The sequence below is a fragment of the Rhinopithecus roxellana genome, chromosome 9 (genome assembly GCF_007565055.1).
Source record: "Rhinopithecus roxellana isolate Shanxi Qingling chromosome 9, ASM756505v1, whole genome shotgun sequence".
Classification (NCBI taxonomy): domain Eukaryota; kingdom Metazoa; phylum Chordata; class Mammalia; order Primates; family Cercopithecidae; genus Rhinopithecus; species Rhinopithecus roxellana.
In genome coordinates this window covers 99,762,094-99,780,893 of record NC_044557.1, presented here as the reverse complement: position 1 = coordinate 99,780,893, position 18,800 = coordinate 99,762,094, and the positions used below count along the sequence as shown (strand labels likewise).

The window sequence follows — 18,800 nt, the reverse complement described above, 5'->3', positions numbered from 1 at the left end:
TACCACCAATGTCCAGAATATTTTCATCCTATAAAAGTTAAACTCCATACCTGCTAAACAACATTTAAAATTTAAAAAATAAAAAAATTAAAAAAATAAAAATAAAAATAAATAAAATTTTCTCTTTACTCCAGTCTCTGGGAACCACCATTGTACTTTCTTCTTCTATGAATTTGACTACTCTAGATACCCACTTTAAGTGTAATCAATTATATAGTATTTGTCTTTTTGTGACTGGCTTATTTCATTTAGTATACTATCTTCTAGGGTTCATCCATTTCGTAGCATGTACCGGATTTCCTTCCTTTTCAGAACTGAATAACAGTCCGTTGTATGAAGACCACATTTTGTTTATCCATTGGTATTTAGTGGGCAGAGATGCTAGAAGCTCTGTGCAGATTTGCACAAAGAATTGTCCAGCCCCAACCCATGCTGTCTCCACTGATAAACAAATGCTAGACTATGAATAACACTAATAGCAGCCAAAATGATAGACCTGCATTGTATTAAATACTTTATCAGCATTATCTAATTTAACCTAACCATGACATTTTGGGGATAGATATTACCTCCGTTTTCATGAATACCCTAACGAGCATTAAGGATTCTCTCAAGATTACATTGCTAGTAAGTGGCAGAACCAGATTTTCAACAAAGTCCTCGGCCTCACTCCAGTACCCACAATCCTAATCACTAAACAACCTCTTAAACTAAAGATAAAATAGAACCTACAGATCAACTTTGAGCAACTAGAGGGCAAAAACAATGATTCATTCACCTTTCTTCCTTTTAGCTCGTACAAAGTTTGCAATGCTTTTAAGTGTAGTTTTATTTAATCTAATCCTTCTCATTTTTACAGATAAAACTGCAGTTTGAGAAGGTTAAATCATTCTAGTAAGTGGCAGATCTGAGATTAAAATCCAAGGAAAGGAGTTGAGAATTTGTAAATGACCAACTACTCTACCAGTCTATCTTAGTTAACCCATTTTCCTGATCCCTCAGACTGTGGCATCTATTTATGCCAGAGGTCAGCAAGCTTTCTCTGCAAAGGACCAGGTAGTAAATATTTAAGGCTTTGCAGGCCATATGGTGTCTGTCACAACTACTCAGCTCTGCTCTTTTAGTAAAAAAGTGACTATAGACAATTCCTAAATGCATGGGCATACCTGTATTCCTATTAAAAGACTTTATATATGAAAATAAGTGATGAGCCAGATTTGGTCCATAGACCATATTTGGCTGACCCTTGGTTAATCTCCAAGGGTAAACTTTGTCTTTTTAGATTTGTCTACATTTGTATCATAGGTAGCTTGGAATTAGACTGGTGAACATGTAGAGCAGTATTCCTCAAGCTGATTGTTTGCTGGATTACTGGGGAATGGTATTAAAAATAGATTCCTGAGTCTCACTCCTAGAGATTCTGATTCAGAATATCTGGGGAAGAGTGGTAGCATTTGTATTTTTTACCCCTGGTTTTGATGCAAAACACAGTTTGAAAACCAGCAGTTTGTAGCCTCAGTAGATAATTTTGTAAATAAATAATGTTAAATAAGTCTCTGTGTAATTTCAGTGTTACCCACAATCTAGCTCCATGCCAGAACTCTGATTTACTGAACAGAATGTCCATTTCATCTTTTTTATTTTAATTATTATTACTATTTTTTTTTGTAGAGACAGGGTCTTGCTATATTGCTGCAGCTGGTCTCAAACTCCTGGCCTCAAGCAGTCCTCCTGCCTCGGCCTCTCAAAATGCTGGGATTACACGCGGAAGGTACTGTGCCTAGCCTGTGTATCTTTTTTATTTTTGGTTTTCTTTTATTTTTCTTCTTGAGATAGGGTCTTGCTCTGTGGCCAAGGCTGGAGTGCAGTGGCACGATCACAGCTCACTGCAGCCCAGAACGCCCAGGCTCAAGCAATCACCCAATCTCAGCCTCCCCCATAGCTGGGACCACAGATGTGAGCCACCATGCCCGGCTAAGTTGTTTAGTTTCTGTAGAGAGGGTGTTTCACTATGTTACCCGGGCTGGTCTCGAACTCCTGGGCTCAAGCCAGGCAATCTGCCTGCGCTGGCCTCCCAAAGTGCTGGGATTACTGGCCTGTCTTAAAACCTTGTATCATTCTGCCCTTTCCCCATTTATTCAGAGGCAGACACATACACATAAAAACAATCGCCATTGGAATTCTAATGAGCCATAAGCTAATGTAAGGATATTTATTCAGTTGACTGCAAGTACCAGTAAAACCTTGTTTCCAAAATGGTGTGAATGTAATCCAATTTAGGTCTTTTAACCCCTGGTGATTTTTGTTTCATTTTGCTTTGTAATGGGTGGAAACTAGGCATGGTTGCTGGGTACCGACAAAGCAACAATAAGAGGGAAATAGCATTGCCACCACCACAGGCAATTTTCGGTTGCAATGAATCACTAAATCTCCATAACCACAGGGTGGCTCTACACGATTCTGTTGTTAATTGAATTTTTTCCCCAAATAGAATGAGGGCTTATTTTGCATCAACATGATTCTATTACTCGATGATTGTTGACATAGTCAGCTAAATTAAAGCTATTTCAGCTTCCACATCATCCACAGGTATCCCTATGACCAAGGAGTAATAGTGGCTAAATGAATTCTTTTCCAAGAAAAGGCAGAAAAGATAGTCCCAAACTCACTGCATTAGTATGAATGAGATTGTGGGGAGGACCTCGCCACAGAAATGATGTATGACCTTCTCAGTGCATCATGTCAGAGGAAGGTACATAATGTCAATACATCTTATTATTGTTGAGGTGAACTTTGATCACTCGGTTAAGGGGGTATCTGCCAGCTTTCTCCACTGTCATGATTTAAATTTTAATTTAAAATTTTCCTTTGTAATTAATAAGCATCTTGTGGGGCCATACTTTGAAGCTATGCAAATTAATTCAGTCGTCTAAATTGTTCCTACTCACAACACTTCTGACATCAAATATGTGAGATATTTTTTTAATACCAACAACCAGTTCTCCAGCTCTTTGAACATAGCTGATGTCCTACATTTCAATTTAATTCTGATGGTAACTACCGGAGGTTTGTGTTAGACCAGAGGTCTCCGATCTCTGGCCAAAGACCGATGAGAGTCTGTGGCCTGTTAGGAGCTGGGCCACACAGCAAGAGGGGAGGTGGGACAGCGAGCATTACAGCCTGAGCTCTGCCTCCCATCAGATCAGCCTCAGCATTAGATTCTCATAGGACTGTGAACCCTATTGTGAACTGTGCATGCAAAAGATCTGAGGTGGAACTTTTTTTTTTTTTTTTGACTGAGTCTCGCTCTGTCGCTAGGCTGGAGTGCAGTGGCGCGATCTTGGCTCACTGCAACTTCTGCCTCCTGGGTTCAAGTGATTTTCCTGCCTCAGCCTCCCGAGGAGTTGGGACTACAGGCACGTACCACCATGCCCAGCTAATTTTTGTATTTTTAGTAGAGACAGGGTTTCACCATGTTGGTCAGGATGGTCTCGATCTCTTGACCTCGTGATCTGCCCACTTTGGCCTCCCAAAGTGCTGGGATTACAGGCGTGAGCCACTGCTCCTTGCCTGTGGAACAGTTTTATCCCGAAACTATCCTCACCCTCTCACCCCACCACTCTCCTACCTCCACTCCCCACCCTACTCCCCCAACTCCTTCCACAAAACCAGTCCTTGGTCCCAAAAACATTGGGGACTGCTATATTAGATGACTTACTCCCATAAGACTACCCTTACTTCAGATGCAAGTTGAAAATATTGGGTCCCCAGGGTACCCACATGCTGTCTGTCTTGGTTACAAAGTCAGGAGATCCCCCCACACCACCTTCAGTTTTGATTATTTGCTAGAATGACTCACAAAACTCAGAAAAACAGTTGACTTACTATTTCTAGTTTATTATAAAGGATGCAATTCAGGAACAGACAAATGAAAGAGATGCATAGGGCAAGGTATTGGAGAAGAAGCACAGTGCTTCCATGCCCTCTCTGGGTACCACCCTTCCAGCACCAATCAGGGATCTCCCCAAACCCCATTGCCTGGGGGTTTTTATGAAAGTTTAATTACATAAGCATGATTGATTAATACATAGACCATTGGTATTTAACTTAACCTCTAGGCCTCTCCTTTCCCTAGATGCCCAAAGATAAAAGTTCAAACCCTCTAATCACATGGTTGGTTCCTCTGGTAACCAGACCCCACCCTGAGGCTATCTAGGAGCCCACCAAAAGTCACCTCATTAGCGTAAGCTCAGATATGGCTGAAAGGAGCTTAGTATAGATAAGAAAAGATGCTTCTATCCCCCTCATCACTCAGGAAATTACATAGGTTTTAGGAGTTCTGTAACAGGAATGGGGACAAAACAACCAAATATATATTCTTTATTATGCCATGGTTGGTTTTGAGGAAATATGAGAGCTAGACACATTAAACTAGGTGCATATAGATGGGAGTGCATCAAAGAAATTGATGGGTGAAAGTAATTTTGCCATAAACTGATCCCAAAACCCCTCACTTAAGACAGAGAAAACGGCTCACCTAAAGGCTGTTAAAAAATAATAATAATTGAGAGGCTATTATGCTGAGATGGCTTCTGATATGGTTTGACTATGTACCCACCCAAATCTCATCTTGAATTGTAACTCCCACAATTCCCATGTTTCATGGGAGGGACCGGGTATGAGGGAATTGAATCACGGGGACAGGTCTTTTTCATGCTGTTCTTGTGATAGCAAATAAGTCTTATGAAATCTGGTTTTAAAAAGGGGCATTTTCCTGCACAAGCTCTCTCTTTCTTTGCCTGCTGCCATCCATGTAAGAGGTGACTTGCTCCTCCTTGCCTTCTGCCATGGTTGTGAGGCCTCCCCAGCCATGTGGAACTGTATATCCAATAAGCCTCTTTTTTTTGTAAATTGCCCAGGCTGGATTATGTCTTTAGCAGCAGAATGAAAATGCACTAATGCTGGGCACAACTCATAGTGAATGCAAATAGACTAGGAGAACAAAACTTAAGCTTAACCAATTAGAAATTGCCAACTAACTTCTAACTAGGAACTTTCCACATTAACCAATCAATATTTTCTTTGCCTCACTTCCATGAACACCATATGAAAGAGTCCCCTCACACCCTGAACTGTTCTTGGTGCTGCCTGATTCATGTATTCCTGTCTGCTTAATAAATTCTGCTTTGAGACTATGCAAACATCCTGTTTATCATCATACATTTGCCCATTAATTTCATCATCCATCAATGATTCTTCTCTGCAACAATCATTGCTGAAAAATTTTAATGCACCTAAGGTATTTTCTAACAAGGCCAACCAAAACTTTAGTCTCAGAATATGGATGACCTTCAACCAGCTCATTTTCTCACTGCAGATTGCTTTACTCCTTCATGATCACCCTTACAATTTATTATCTATCCTTAGGTTGTGGGCTTTTGATTATGTTTTTGTTTTAGAGCCATAATTTATTCATGTCTTCCTCTTCTTCCATTCATGAAAATAATTATCCTTGGTAAGTCAGCTTCTCTCTTTCTCCCACTCTCTAATGAGAGTCTGTTTTCACTTCTCAGCTCATGGATTTTCTGGGAAACAGAATCCTAAGAATGAATTGAGAGACAGGAATGAAGCGATGAGCACTGAGCACAAAGGGAAGGGATTCTTGTGTACTGAGTCAGTTTCTAGGCTGTCCTTTGACAAGAAAAGATAAGAAGAAAAGAAAAAAAGTGTCAGAAATGCTGTCAACATAAATAATAAAGAGCAAATATTTGAGTAGCAAGCAAAAAAAAAAAAAAAGGTTGATTAACTGATTAACTTAATACCTTGTAGACCATTTGGAGAGTGGTATAGGTATGTATGCTATGGTTTCAATGTGTCCCCTAAAGCTTATGTTTTGGAAACTTGCTTCCCAATGTGGTAGTGTTGGGAGGTGGGGTCTAAAGGGAGGTGTTTGGTTCATGTGCTCACCACCCTCATGAACAGATTATTGTTGTCATTGACAGTGAGTTCCTTATCATGGGAGTGGGTTCCTTATACAAGAACATGTTTGGCCCCCTTTTGTGTCTCTTTCTCACCCTCTCTTGCCCTTTTGCCATGTTCCATGGGATGTCACATCAAGAAGGCCCTTGCCAGATGCCGGCATCTTTTTCTTGGACTTCCCAGCCTCCAGAACTGTGAGAAATAAATTTCTATTGATTATAAATTACCTAGTCTGTGACGTTCTGTCATAGTGGCACAAAATGGACCAAGATAATGTATTCAACTTATTTGAAAATAATTTAAGACTTACAAAAAACCTAAAGAATAGTACAAAATTACCAGATACTCTTTGCCCAGTTTCCCCTAATGTTGACATTTTATATGTTACAATTATTGAAATCAGGAAATTAACATTGATGTAATATTATTAATGAATCTACAGACCTTCTTTGCAATTTATCAGTTGTCTCTATTGCCCTTTCTCTGGGCCAGGATTCAAGTCAGAATTCCACATTGACTTTGTTTTCATGTCCCTTGAATCACTTCAGTCTGTGACAGTTGCTCAGACTGCCTCTTTCTCTCTCTGCTTTCATGATCTTGACACATTTATTTTTTATTTTTTAAATTTTTTGAGACAGAATCTCACTCTGTCACATAGGCTGGAGAGCAGTGGCATGACCTTGGCTTACTGCAACCTCTGCCTCCTGGGTTCAAGCAATTCTCATGCCTCAGCCTCCTGAGTAGCTGGGAATAACAGGTGTGTGCCACCACATCCACATGATTTTTTCTATTTTTAGTAGAGATGAGGTTTCACTGTGTTGGCCAAGCTCACTCAAACTCCTGACTTCAGGGGACCCACTCACCTCAGCCTCCCAAAGTGCTGAGATTGCAGGCATGAGCCACGGCACCCGGCCTTGACAGTGAAATAAACTGTTTCCTTTAGGAGTTTATTTAATGTGCACAGATTGGGCCACATGGGCTCCTGAAATATAGACATTTTATCTTCTTCAATTTAGTATCTGTTAAAATATTTTCTTACTTTGTTCTTCTCTGTGTGTAAGCCAACAGTTTATTATTTGTGACCTTGGGCAAGGCACTTAAACTCACTCAAACATATGAGTGTAAAATAATATAACTTATCTTTAAAAATTAGTTTCAATGGTAAACGAGATTATGTATCTAATGAGCTTGGCAATAAATGAGTGCGGACTGTGTTAAGTTTAATAAATCTTTAGTAAAGTAAAGGATTTTATTTTCCTATGACATCTTTGCAGAGCAAAAATATTTAAATAAAAGTGGCTCTTCTTCATGATGGTTCTTCTGTGTTTGTGCCTGGGGGCTCTGAAGACCCATCCTTAATTTTTGTGTGTGTGTATGTCCCCAGTTATGGCACAACACCATTTCACAGAAATATGATCCATTTCAATTTGCTGTTTGTCCAAATGTTTATCAAATCCACTGTCTCTTCACCTCTGAAGCTCTTGTCCTAATCCAGGACTTTATCTCTGATCTGGGCTTAGACGACAGTCTTCTAATTAATCTTTCTGCCTCTGGTCTTTCTCTTTCAACTCTTTCTCTACACAGTTGCTGGAGGATTCTCATTGCATTGTAATTGTTTCATGTAATTTTCATGCTTAAAATTATTTTTTAAAAATCCACATTGCTTAAGGGTTGTAAGCCTCTCATTCTCCTAGATTTGCCCTTTTTCTGGACACTGCTTGGGCTTTGGACATGTTATTGTATCGGCCTGGAGTTCCCTTCCCTGTCTTTCAGTTTGGCAAAATCTTTGTGAAATTTAGGTTTTATACTACCTACTTTGAGAAGGCTTCCCTGACTTTGCTTCCCACCTACCAATGGCATTCTAAATAAATCTCCATCCTAGCTCTTATGCCACTATTATTAAAATTACCTTTGTTTGCACCTGCTCTCTTTCTTTCTTTCTTTCCCTTTCTTTCTTTCTCTTTTCTTTCTTTCTTTCTTTCTTTCTTTCTTTCTTTCTTTCTTTCTTTCTTTCTTTCTTTCCTTCCTTCCTTCCTTCCTTCCTTCCTTCCTTCCTTCCTTCCTTCCTTCCTTCCTTCCTTCCTTCCTTCCTTCCTTCTTTCTTTTCTTTTCTTTTTTTTTCTTTCTTTCTCATTTGAGACAGGGTTTCACTCTTTCCCCAAGAGTGCAGTTGTGCCATACTGGCTAACTTCAACCTTGAACTCCTGGGCTGAAGCGATCCTCTCACTGCAGGCTTTCGAGTATCTAGGACCACAGACACGAGCCACTAGGCCTGGCTAATTTTTTAATTTTTTTGTAGAGACAAGGTCTCATTACATTGCCCAGGCTGGTCTATAACTCCTAGACTCAAGCAGTCCTCCCACCTCAGCCTCCAAAGTGCTGGGATTACAGGCATAAGCCACCATGCTTGGCCCTGTCTTTTCTTTTCTGTCTCTTCTCCATGACCTTAGATTTGAAGTGCAAAATCTATGTTTTGGTTATCCCTGTTTCATCTAGCACATGGTAGTGCCATAATCCTATTCTATGGCAGTCTCCTTAGTCAGACCTTAGCAATGCTATGTCAATCACTGAGAACTCATACAGAGCCTGATCCATAGAAAATGATCAATGCACACTGCTAAGCATATTTTCTGTTGGCCATGGGTCAGTCAGAAAGGAAGTTCCAATTTCCTAAAGGCAGAAGCAGCTTGTACCCTGCACTGGTGGGAAAGGCACCGGGCCTCTTCCCCCAATTTTCAATTTTATTTCTTCCTTTATCTTTGAGGCTATACTCAAATCCTAAGGCTAATTGTACTGAAAACTACAGTGCTGTATTATGTGCTGCCTTAACGGGAGCTCATCAGTGCCTCTTTAACATGAAGTGTTGGAGTTATTTTAGTCTTGCTAGTCTTAGTTTATTTTGAGTAGTCAGACCAACACTGATCCATGTGTCTTACACCAGTGGTTCTCAATTTTTTTTTTTCCCCAATGTCTTGCCTTAGACGACATTTGAGAATTTGTCAGAACAGGGCCTGGAGGGAATAAAAAGGAGGTGAGACATCTCTGTAGAGATCATCAACATGGCCCATCTCTCCCTATTAGCCAAGTAAATTCACTCATTAGAAGAATGACATCATCAGGACTATTTCTGAGAAAGTCTACTTCTGCTCCTCACCATATGTAGAATTATAATTTCATATTAAAGACCAAGCATTCAGACATCATCCTGGTGCATACATCAGGATTGTAAAGATAAATGCTTTGGAAATGTCATCTGAGGAAGGTAATGTTTGACATAGGAAAGAGAAGACTTGTGGGAACATGGCTGCTGTTTTTAATATTGTGTTATGAAATTGGGAGCAAATGTGTTGTTTCCTGTAGAAGGTGAAATTAGGGCCCATTAATGGGTGAAAGAAGCAAGACGATTTGGACTCAGACCAAGGGGAAGAATAAATGTCTACCATGCTTGGCCTTAGTGGGTAAGATAGCTCATTTTTGTATCACTACATCCCTATATGTTAAAGATTATTATTCCTTTTTTCTCCATATAAGGAAACCAAGACTCAGGGAGTATCCTGCCCTGTTCACAGGGGCAGAGGTGGATTTGAGCCCAGGTCTTAGAAGACAGAGGCCGTGGCCTTTTCCCTGTGCCTTTCTGCCTTCTGGACCTGTGGAACAGAGCAGTTCACTCATGCCTGGGCCATTCTGTGCACCAGTGCGCCTCTCTTAAGGGAAGATATTCAGTCAGAGTGTGTAACCCCAGTAATTCCAGCATTGGGTGCAAGGTTGCATAAGATGACTTTTAAGACCCCATCCAAACGTGAGACCCTATGCTTCCAATTTAAACAGGAGTAAGTGAACAGATTGCAGTTTAAAAGCTTCATGGTGTCTTTATATTCTCCCCCCTGCTCTGCACCAATTGGCATGTCTGTTCTCTCAGGACTGCAGGATAACCTTCTTGAAAGACATCTCATATCCACCCCAACTCCGAAAATTTCAGTAACTCCTGTTTGCCTGTGGAATAAACAAAATAATATGGAATCAATGAATGAAGAAATAAACAAACAATGAAGGCACATTTTCCTTTTCAAAACTTGTCATATTATTTTGAGCTCATGTTGGCCCCTTTGTAGAGCTTGTCCTTCTGGGATATCCATCTTCTTACATTTCCGTGCTCTGTCTTCTGTAACCAGGCTGCTCTACCAGGCTAAAATGTGCTCCTCCCTGATAGCCTTACTTTAGTCCTTTCCCTCCTCAAAGGCTCACCTCTAATGTCACCACTTCTGTGAAGCTTTTTCCCAGTGCTCAGCCAGAAGTGGTCTCCATCATTTGAAACTAAGGCATGAATACCTTGTATCTCCTGTAGAGCATGGACCCCAGTCCATGTGGTTTTAGGACTGTGTGTTCCCTTGTCTTGTCTCCTCACTAAATTGTGGGTTTCCTAAGGGCAGGGCCTGGTTCAGAGTCATTCCTGCCTGTCCCCCTACAATGCCTCAGTGTTCCAGCATGGGGTGCAACATGCATCATGTAATCAAAGCTCAATGGGATGTGTTGAGCTGATAGCAGATCTGAGTCATCAAGTCGACTCTCAGAGCAGACCTATGTAACATGTTGTAGTGTCTGGGGTTACCATGGTTTATTAGAGAGAAAGAAGAGGAACACATTTTACCTGTTAATTCTTGCTCCAATATTTTTAGACTTCTTATGAAGGATAAAAAGAAGAAAAAAGCGAGAGCTTTGTCGACAGTGAAAAAGCAGAAATCTATTATCTTCACCAAGTTTGTGCTCATTCTTCTCAGAAGGAATTTAACTTGTCTTTTATTTTTTAACATCCGTGTAATTATTTCCTTTTAAAGAATTTCCATTTTGAAAAGAAAATTCAGTCTCAGAGAGGTTAATTAACTTGCCCAAGAAAATGGCAGAACTGTCTAGACCCAAAGATTTTGCTTTTCCTCATACTCCACTCGACCTTCAAACTGTAAACTGTGATGATGTCTTGGGGGCATCATCAGTGGCTTTGGGAGGTACTTGAGCCAAGGCCTACTCCTGTAGGAGGATGTCTTGCATAGCGTTTTAAAAATACACAAAATAATAATGCAACTAGTACTCAAAGTTAGCAGATTTGACTTTTTCTGATACGTGTTTCAGATGATGAGAGAGAATGACCGCTAAAGAGCCATTTTATGTCCTTAATTTATCACTGTTTAATCAGTTATTAGTACATCTTTAGAAGAAAAATTAGTGGTAAGAAGCAGTGTCTCATCAGTCTGTAGAAAACTAAAGAAAAAAAAACAGCTAAAGATATGTATGTATACAACATTTGCTTTATTTATACACACCAAGCTATACAATTTTTTTTTTTTTTAGGTAAAAATAGACAGTAGGAAATCATGCCATAATCTAAGATTCTCTTTTTAGCATGAGTCTGTTTGGTCTAGGAAATCAAATGAGTGATCTGCAGAGAGCTGTCCCAATTTCTGGAGTATTATTTATCAGTGAAAGAAAGGACATTGGGCTGGGAGTTAGGTCCCTAAGCCTGACTCTACCACCATTCTGATGAGCATGAAATTTCATCTCTTCAGTTCTCAGTTGTTTTCCATTGACAAAATGATTACATTGAATTAGAACAGAGGTTCTCACCCTCAGCAGTGTTGATATTTTGGGCTGGATAATTTTTACAGGGGTGGGGGGTTGTTCTGTGCCTGGTAGGTGTTTAGCAGCATCCCTGGCCTCTACCCACTAGATACCTCTAGCAACCCTATCCAAAGTTGTGACAATCAAAAATGTTTCCAGATTGCCAAATGTTCCCTGGAGGGCATGATTACCCCTGGTTGAGAAGGGGCTAGAAGCCGGTTTTATATCCAGTAAATATTTTTTGAGAATCACATTGGGAAGGCTCTGGGCTATGTGTCAGGAACTCAGAGGTGGAAAGAGTCAATGCTCTTCTTCATGGAGCTTCCAATCCAATGGAGAAAGGATGTCATCAGCCTGTTTTGAGACACAAAAACAGGTATTGTAATCAGGCAAGTGTTGGAACTAGGAATCTTCTGGGCCATTATTCTGGGGGTACATCAGCCCCTGATAAATCCGTCTCTTCTTAAAAAATGATGTCTTTATTTGGCTATTGGCTCTTAAGATAAATGGGGGAAACAAACACTCATTTCGGGAAGGAGAGCTATTGCAAAACAGCCTCACAAATAGATGGGGAAATGACAAGTGAATATAAAATGGGCACTGGAGCACAATGATTCTTAGCACTTAATTCCCATCTTTCTCTAGGGTAATAATTTGCGTGTGTTTTCCCCTCTTGGATGCCTTCTCACAAGAGGTGAGACCTGGTGCCTGGTGCAACCTTTCTTAACCCTTAATTTTTGCATGCCTCTGGAGTATTAATATTGTAATGGGATTATCAGGACATTGTAAACACAGTTTTCTTTGAGAATGAAACCGCCTTTGCAAAGATTATGACAGCAAGAGAGGTCTAGAAGGGCTGGCTCCATCTTGCTTCTAGTCTCACAGGTTGGCTGTCCACACTCGTTCCTGGGCACAGACCAAGCTAACCATATGAAGAATTTAGTTGATAGTTTAACTTTGAAGCAGAAATGATAATAGTCCCTCCCTGAAACTGACCCTCTTCTTGTGTGGGAACTGAAACCGCCTTTGTAAGACTAAAGAAAAGCCAAGAGATTAGGATTATGGAAGGGACCAGAATTCTCCTAAAATGTAGGCATAGGTTGCTTTGCTATCGTGGGTTACTGTAGCTGAAGGTCACAAGCTTTGTAACTTCCCCAGTTGCTCCTGTGGATAACAATGCCATTGTAGAACCTACGGTTGATCTTTTGAGATTCTTTCAGACTATTGCATTCTGGGGACTGACTAACCCATCTGAACCTGTGACTTATGACCCAACTGGTCCTGCACCCCCTGCCGAGAGACTGATTCAGCACACAAATACCATTTTCCATATCTCTATGATTTCATTCCCAACCAGTCAGCAGTACCCCTTCCCTAGCCCACTGCCCGTCAAATTATCCATAAGAACCCTAGCCTCTGAATTCTCAGGGAGGATGATTTGAACAATAAACTGTTTTCTGTTTGACTAGCTCTGCATTAATTAAACTGTTTTTTCTGCAAAAAAAAAAAAAAAAAAAAAAAAAAAAAAAAAAAAAAAAAAAAAAAACTGCTGTTCTCAGTGTATTGACTTTTTTGGTGAGCAGACAAGACAAACCCACTGGGTGATTATAAAAGGGGGAAGAAAAAGTCGAAGGTGGTTCTTTTTCTAAAAGGAATGCATTGGTAGAATATAAAATTGACAGGCATCAAAGCACACAGAGGTTAAGATCCAGGCTTAGGGGTAGAGTATTTGTGTTCAGAGTCCTGGCTCACGCACTTATTAGCTGTGCAATCTCAGGCAAGTTACCTGTGCTCTCTGCAGTTTGGTTTGTTCCATAGTTAAATGGAGATAAAGTATTCACCTCCCAAGATTGTTGTGAGGATTAAAGGAGTTTGTGCTGAACCCGGCACATGGAAATCACTCATAAGGTTTTTTTGAGTGGAGTCTCACTCTGTCGCCCAGGCTGGAGTGCAGTGGCATCATCTTGGCTCACTGTAACCTCTCTCTCCTGGGTTCAAGCAGTTCTCCTTGCCTCAGCCTCCTGAGTAGCTGGGATTACAGGTGCCTGCCACCACATCCAGCTAATTAAGATTTTTGAAATAAATTCTGACAAGTCTGGGAAACACTGGGTGACTTTGATAAGGAACTGACTGTTAGTTCATGAGCAGATTTTTTTTTGCAAAATATTGTGTTTAGAGGACCAAGTTATGCTCTTCTTGGCCTCTTCTGACTCTTCAGACATAAGCACAGGCCTAGTACTAGCTCATGTTATTTATAAAATGGGGAAAATGAAACATTACCTATCCTAGGGCAGATGCTTGAACCAAAAGATTTCTGGAAAATCCATCCCAGCTCTAAAACCTCTGATTCTGAATTGTGCTGGATTCTTACAAATTCTCTTTAGCTTCTTTGGCTCTGTAAAATATAAAACATTGATCTTATCCTCACCATATTAGGATTTAGGAGAGATGCTCTAGCTTATTGGGAGAAAAAATACTTTGTAAGTCAGGGATAAAAATGTACCTAGATTGACTACTTAAAAAGTATTGGACTCACTTTTCTTTCTCTTTTCAGATTTGTTCTCTTGTTATGCCTTTCTCCTTATTTATCTCCCTTCCCTAATGCCTCAAATCCCAGTAAATGTCCTTTAGAATACAGACTCTGTTTATATGTTTCCCTGCCAGAAGCGAAACATTCAGTTTTCACTGCATATTGTCCCTGCAATGTGTTATGGCGAGGGAGTCATTAGAACTGCAAAATAATGGTCTTTTAAAGTTGGACATCTCCCTGCCCATCATCCTTTCCCTTATCACCTTTTCCCTTGACTAGAACAGACAGCCCATCTCTGTTGATTGTTGACTGATGGCTTCCACAGGGAAAGCCAGAGTTATCTTCGAGTTCCTGATCTGCCTTTGCCTTGCCCATAGGCATCTTATGATTGCTTAATCCTCTTAGAACCCAGCTTAGGGAACTCAAAATTCCCATGGTCAACCTAAGCAATAAATATTCACTAATCAACTGTTCCTGAAAAGAGCATTTACCCAGAAGACAGGAAACCAACACCCTTGCACCACAACACAAAGACCCATTTCCCTTTGTTACTGGGGCACCAGGCTCTGCACCAGGTGCTGGGGATGAGAGTGAAAAAGTCAGTCAAGGTTTCTGTCACCATAACCCTTATAGTTTCCTGGGGACTTATTAAGTAATTATACAAATGCTTATCAAATTTCTATGGTATTAGGTACTATCAGAGAAAAGTTGCACAGATAAATATTTAATGAAATTGATGTGGGATGTTAAGGAAGATTACAGGATGATTAGTCTGACTCCTTTAGTTGTACTTACCCCAAGACCTCACTCACACCCACAATACAAAGTTGCAACCTTGTTTCCTGTTTCTGGAACCTTTGCAAAGGAGATTTAGATCACAGAGTCTAGATAAAATGGGGCTTGGGATTCTAACAAACAAACAACCTGGAGACCAGCGGGGAAGAACCTTCTACCTTTAAGCTGATGGTTCTGAGTGATTGGTTTAGTTTCTGGGGATTAGAGAAGCTCAGAGGATGGAGGGTGATTGACATTTCTAGACTCATCAGATTCACACATGGCCCCAGGGAAAATCTTTGAAAGTTTGTGCAGGGAGAATAGTAAAAAGAAGGCTGTTGACTGAAGCGCTAACATCTAGCTGGAATGGATAGCTTCCCATACCTGGTTTGCAGCTTTCGAGATGGACATCTGAGAAAGGCTAAAGAAAGAAGGTACACCTTTCCAGGTAGCCCAACTAGGCAACCAATCTGGAGGGTGGCAGATGTTGCAGTCTCTCTTTTGACTGACCCATTGAACATCAGTAATGGAAAGGTCCCAGAGCTGACTCAAGTTAGTGATTCTGATACCTGGAACCAGAATCACCTGAAAGCTGGCAACCACAGAGAAACCCAGGGCATAGATTTTTTTATTTTTATTTTTTATTACTAGTTTTTTGAGACAGAGTCTTGTTTTATCGCCCAGGCTGGGGTGCAGTGACGCGATCTTGGCTCACTCACTGCAACCTCTGCCTCCTGGGTTGGAGCGATTCTCCTGCATCAGCCTCCTGAGTAGCTGGGACTACAGGTATCTGCCACCACACCTGGCTAATTTTTTGTATTTTTAGTAGCAACAGGGTTTCGCCATGTTGGTCAGGGGGTTGCGAACTCCTGACTTCAAGAGATCCACCCACCTCGGCCTCCCAAAGTGCTGGGATTACAGGCATGAGCCACCATGCCCGGGTCAGGGCATAGATTTATAAAGACAGAATGAGGACAGTCTCAAGGGACCGAGATGGGGGTGGAGAATCTGTATATTTTTAAATATCTAGACTGAACCCCACGTAAAGGAGTCCATGGGCAAGCCTGAGCCAGTCAAGCCTCTTGTAGTGGATGCCATCATTCTGTTCATTATTTTAAATATAGTAGTCATTTCTGGAATCCTCCTTAGAAAATCATGATTTCAATATTTTAATTTATGTAAATTTATGCTCCCTGGAACCAGGTCAGAATACTTTTAAGATTGTGCCTCTTTGGGAAATCAAATGTCTGTTCTTAATCTTAGAATGAATATTTAGTGAAGGTGCTCATTCCTGAGAGGAGTGTGTGGGTATCAGTGAGCCATCAGTCAACAATCAATAGAGATGGGCCGTCTGTGTATGTGTATATGTGTATAAGCATGCTCACATGGTGTTTTCAGTAGGCGTTTCCAAAGTGTTAACGGTTGAGACATAATAATCTCAGATGTCATTTGATATGACCCAGTATAACGGCCCAATCTCTCAGTTCTATTTTGATTACACACATGTGACACAGAGCACCATATAGGTGAGATGCTTTATTAAGTGTTTAAGGCTATTATTATTTACCTAAAAAGGACACTATTTGCCACCATGACTTTGGTGGGGCTATTTTAAAAGACATTAGTTCATTTCATCTACAAGTAGTTACATGCCAGAACTGTACTAAGTTCATTCAGAGATAACAGCGCCTGATAAGTGACCACAGAGTCTTTGGGTTTAGTTGGGCAAACATCTAGCGTAAGTGACCGTGGCTCCAATGTCATGTGATAAGGGATTTGTATTCAAATCTCTAGCCCCCACAAAGTGCCTGACACTCACAAGGTGTTCATTAAATAGGAAGGTTTCTCCTGGAGTAGGGTGGACCAGCACCAAAAGACCTGAAATCTCTTCCCAGTCCCTATTTCCCATGGGCACTTTGACTACTAATCTAGTTTCTATTGCTTCTGCAGGGTGGGGTTGGGAGCTTCTGATTCAGCCACATGTGTGCTGTTTCCATAGTTATATGATCAGAGTGACTAATTCATCAAAGGTAAGTTTCTAAAGCCTAATGGAGTAGTATCTCTGCACTGATACACTCTTTCTTCCCTTAAAATTGGTGTGTGTTTTCTATGTCTTTTATAAAACACCCAAAATAATCCAGAAGGCCTTTAAGCGTCATTCAACTCATTACCATTTGTTACTATTTTGCGCAAAAAGAATATGCTAAGCATTTTACATACATGATTTTAATTTTACAACATTCATAGGAGGTTTTATGATCTCCATTTTACAAAGGGAGAAATAGAAGCATAGATAGCTGAATTATTAATTTGCCAATTATTAACTTGCTAAGTACATAATCAGAAAATAATGGAGTTAGGATTCAAATCCATGTTTGTCTAATTTCCAAGTTCACCAAAAAATTCTGTTACACTGTCTCTCTCTCTATATATATATATATATGTCATATATATGCGACATATATATGACATTGGAGGCTGTCATTCATTATCTGAATTTCAGAGACATTTAGAGAATATCTGATTTTGAATCTATAAGATATAGTCTCTCTATAAAGATTTTGATTTGTCTTCAGACACACAAGGATTAGATAAGCATGTGTTTGACTATGTAGCAAACACTAGAGATACAATATTGAAAATACAGATACAGTCTAATAAAACAGAGAACTGTAAAAATCGAATTAAATAATTGTCATTCAGCGATTGCTGTGAAAGGTAAGTCCTCACTTCTCAGCTCTGGAAGACCCTGATGAGCAATACAAGCTGTTAAATCTTATGTCAGTCCCTGCAGAGATCATCCTGAATCAGGGGCTTGCACAAAGACCATGTATAAAGGAAACTGAAAAACAACCACTACCTCCCTCTACTTCTTGTTGAGCACATGTTCAGTATTGAGTGAGTGAGTCACATGAGCTTGCAAATGAAGCAAGTGTTTTAGGGAGAGAGAAAAATAGGTGTGTGGGCAAATGACTCCATTGTTTCCTAGGGTTAATGATATCGATTTTGCTCCATGGCATGTAAGAACGGTGGCTTTGAGAAGTAGTTGGTAATCAGCAGCAAAAGGCCAAGGATAGCATCTGTGGTAATGAGAGAGTTTCTTGAAGTTTCTCTGTCCACAAATAGGAAGACTTTGATTTATCTTCATTTATCCAGTCTTTGAGTTTGGAACAATTTGTACACACGGTACCTTAAACAGCAAGCTTAGCAGATCTGAAAAAGTTATACTTAGGGTGTCAGGATCAGTTGCTGGTATTTGAATTGAGAGAGGAAAAGCGAGTGGGAGTAAGGACCAGAAAAGTGTGTCCCCAACTTGCCCGATCATAAACTCTACTTGGGCTTGTATCAGTTAATTATGTCCATAACTTGTTTATATGGCAACCTCATCTGTACCAATTGCATTTGTTTAGTTCACACTGTAAGGTGGATGGGGATCAGCTGGTCTAGATGAAGCTTGGCAGATAGGGTCGCTCATCTTTGGTCTCAGCTGGGCTGGCTCATGAGTCTCTGGTTGCCTATTCTGGGTTGGGCACAGCAGAGGTTCACATGTCTCTCATCCTTCTCCTGAGACAGTGGTTAGCTAAGGCACCTTCTTCTCACCACAATGTCGAAGGTGCCAGAATCAATGCAAGTGCCCAAGTGCTTTCTAAATTTTGGTCCAAGAATATCTGATATTCTATGGCAAAGAGGGCAGTTACAAAGGAACGTGAAGAACTGGAGCCCATTACTGTGTTCTACCCTAGGTCCCTTATTAAATATGTTCAGTCTAAACGAACATAAATATACTAATATAGAAATATTTGTATAAGTATCTATAGTATAGATATTCATATTAATATTTTATAAATACTTATTAAAAATGTTTTTATAAGAACATTTATAAAAAATACATTCATATTTTTAA

The 18,800-nt window shown here is 40.2% G+C and overlaps 1 long non-coding RNA gene across 1 annotated transcript in view; it reads left to right on the top strand.

The window, feature by feature from the left end:
• The window catches only part of LOC115899670, a 72,572-nt gene extending 55,646 nt beyond the window's left edge, over positions 1–16,926 (top strand). Inside the window, exon 3 of the long non-coding RNA XR_004059292.1 lies at positions 16,847–16,926. This is a non-coding gene — a long non-coding RNA (uncharacterized LOC115899670). The remainder of the gene's footprint in view (positions 1–16,846) is intronic.
• Positions 16,927–18,800: the final 1,874 nt, after the last annotated feature.